Raw genomic sequence first — 2,883 nt, forward strand, 5'->3', positions numbered from 1 at the left:
CATCCAGGCCAGCAGAAGTGCAGAGCATGCAGAGATTCCAGGGACAAGGTCCTTTTCCCGCTGTCCTTTTCCCGGGATGCTGTCCCGGACAGGGGCAGCGCGAGGTGTGGGCAGGGCTACAATTCCCCCCTCCCATCGCTCTGCAGCCTCTCCCTTCCAGGAGCAGCGGATCCACATTATCCACCGCATCCTCTCGCTGCCTTCCTGTCAAGGGAGGATTTCATGGAGCAGACGTGCAGCCCTGCCGCCCGGGCCCCTGCTCAGCCCTGGACCTGGCTGCTGCTCTGAGGGACGTGCCGATGGATGCGGGATGAGGGAATCGCAGCCAAGAACCTGCAGGTGAAATTCTCCTTCGTCGTATTTGTAGGCGAAATCATCTGTCAGCTCCTGCTGATCTTTTCCCTCTCTGCCCCCCTAATAAAGCCTGTCAGAAGCATATTGAATACACTCACTAGCCCACGCTAGACATGAATATACACAGGAAGGCTGGGTAGGTTCTTCTCTTTCTTTACAAGATAAATGCTTCTCCCAATCCACATGTTTTGAATAACATTAACATGATTGAAGGATGATGCACGTTCTGTTGTTTTCCATAGCTTTTCTGCTGTGATTCCCAATGCAGCATTTCTTCTCTTAGTTGCACACAGGAATTAGTTGCCAGAGCTCTCGTGTTTTTATACATGCTTACATATTCATCCAGCAACAGAAAGCAGTGCGGATCTTCTCGCTGACCTGACAATCAGCATTCGTGATGGCTCTCTTCTATTTAATTCCCCCGAGGGAGATAAGTGAGTGGTACAAAACCAGATTTCTTTAGTCGAGCGTCCGCGGAACATGCCGCGAATGTGAGACATTTCAAGGAAGCAATGGGAAACTGCAAAAGAAGTGTAAGTGGAATTGAAAACCCCTTCCAGCCTATGCCGTGTCACTTCTAATGGGAGCCTTTGTTATGATTTCACTACATTAGGTAACATGACAGATGTCTGATATTTTTCCCAATAATGGTAGTCTTTTGGGCTATATTTTGCAAGGAGGGAGGTGTGGTGGAGGAGTGGTGACTCTGGATGTGACCCCATGTCAAACTGGGAGTGAGTATCCACAGATAATGCTTACACACATGAAGGAAAAACCCAGTGGATCATTAATGCACATCTCTGAACATAAGGATGCTGTTTTTCTTGATTGACAATTTTAGGGCAGATGACTTATAGTGGAGTGTTTTTATTTATTTATTTGTTGAGAACCGCCCCCCCCCCCTCCCCACTCCACACACATACACACATCAAAAATAAATAAAAGGAAAAGAGAAAAAAAGAGGGGGGACAAAGACAATTGCAAAAGCATCTATGTGATATCGTTTATAAATAGCATTCAGTATCATTAATGAGGCTAGGAAAAAGCTTTGAGATCATTACGGCTGGGTTTACAACACGAGGCAGACAGATATTAAAGCCAGTGGATTTATTGTTCGAGCTCCTTGGCCAGGGTAGTTAAATCTGCTATTTTAGAAAGCCGCTCTCAGCCACCTCCTTCCAAGCTGCATTTAAAATAATTAGGAAAAAAAAAAAAAAAACAAGCAGACTCGCCAGCATTCCCGCATTCCCGCGGAGGAGCCAATTATTGGAGAGGGGTTTTTCATTTCTGGGTCACAAACACTCGGGCATTTAACCCCACCTCCTCTCACGAAGACAAGCGCAGCAGAAGCATATGCGGGATGGAGGATCAAATCAGTGTCCTCTTGAGCCGATTTTTCCCCTTATTTCCTTTTTATTTTTTTTTTATGCTTATTATTATTATCTATTCATTTATTTCTCTTTTCAGTGCTCTGGCCAGCTCGAAGCTCCGGATTTAAACTGTCCTTGAGCGCTGGGGGCAGTTTCGGTCCCGGAGCCGTCCGCGGCTCTTGGTTCCGATCGTTCATTGCGGGGGGCGGGGGGCGGTGGGTACATCCCGATATGTCCCGTTACGGAGGATTGCCCCCCTGGAAAGGTCAAGTTTCCAACGTGAAACCCAGGTTTCCGTGTAAAGGTATTCGGCGGACTATTTCCCCCCTCCCTCTCCCCCCCCTCCCCGCCACTAAATAAGCGAATAAATGAATAACTGAATAAGAATTCCCAGAACTGATCGGCTTTGGCTTCCTCTTCCCCTCTCCTCAGTGCCGGGCAAAGCGGATCTGCCCCAAGCTCTATGTTTTGTTTGCCACTCTCCAGACCCTTCAGGAGAAGATGCCGTGAGGGGGGATGAGAGCGGAACCCGCACATCCCGCCTTCCCGGGGCCGGGATCTCCTCGCAGGGACCTTCCCCGGCTTCCTCGACGCTCCGCCAGGTTTTCAATCCGTTTCCCCTGAAAGCAGCTGGGACAGAACCTGGATACGGACGGGGCTCAGCCCTCCCCGCCGCCCGCATCCGCAGACCTCTTATGTGGCTTTTATTAAACGGAGTAAAAAATACGAGCATCCCTTCCTTCCTCGGCTTTCTTCGCAGAGGAGTTTTCAAGCCCTGGGTGCCCTGACAGAGGGGAAGCGGATTTGCGGCTCCCGGCCCGGGAAGAGCCCGACCCAAGGAGACCCCCCCGGCCGGGACAGGTCCCCGCAGTCCCCGCAGTCCCCGCGAGGAAGGAGCGCGAAGAAGGGGAGCGAATGGGCTAGATGCGTCTCGAGCAGGTCGCGCTCGAGAGGAAGGCTTTTCTTGCCCGATCCTGACTTATTCCCATCTCTTTAAAAGAAAAAAAAAAAAAAAGGAAAAAAGGAGAGAGAGCATGAAAGAGAATAAAAGAGAGAGAGTAAAAAAAGAGAGAAAGAAAGAGAAGGAAAGGAAAACAGAGAGGAAAAGAGAGAGGAAAAGAGAGAGAAAAGAGAGAGGAAAAGAAAGGAAAAGAGAGAG

This window comes from Nothoprocta perdicaria, unplaced genomic scaffold, assembly GCF_003342845.1.
Source record: "Nothoprocta perdicaria isolate Ctin4 unplaced genomic scaffold, notPer1 scaffold_207, whole genome shotgun sequence".
NCBI lineage: Eukaryota > Metazoa > Chordata > Aves > Tinamiformes > Tinamidae > Nothoprocta > Nothoprocta perdicaria.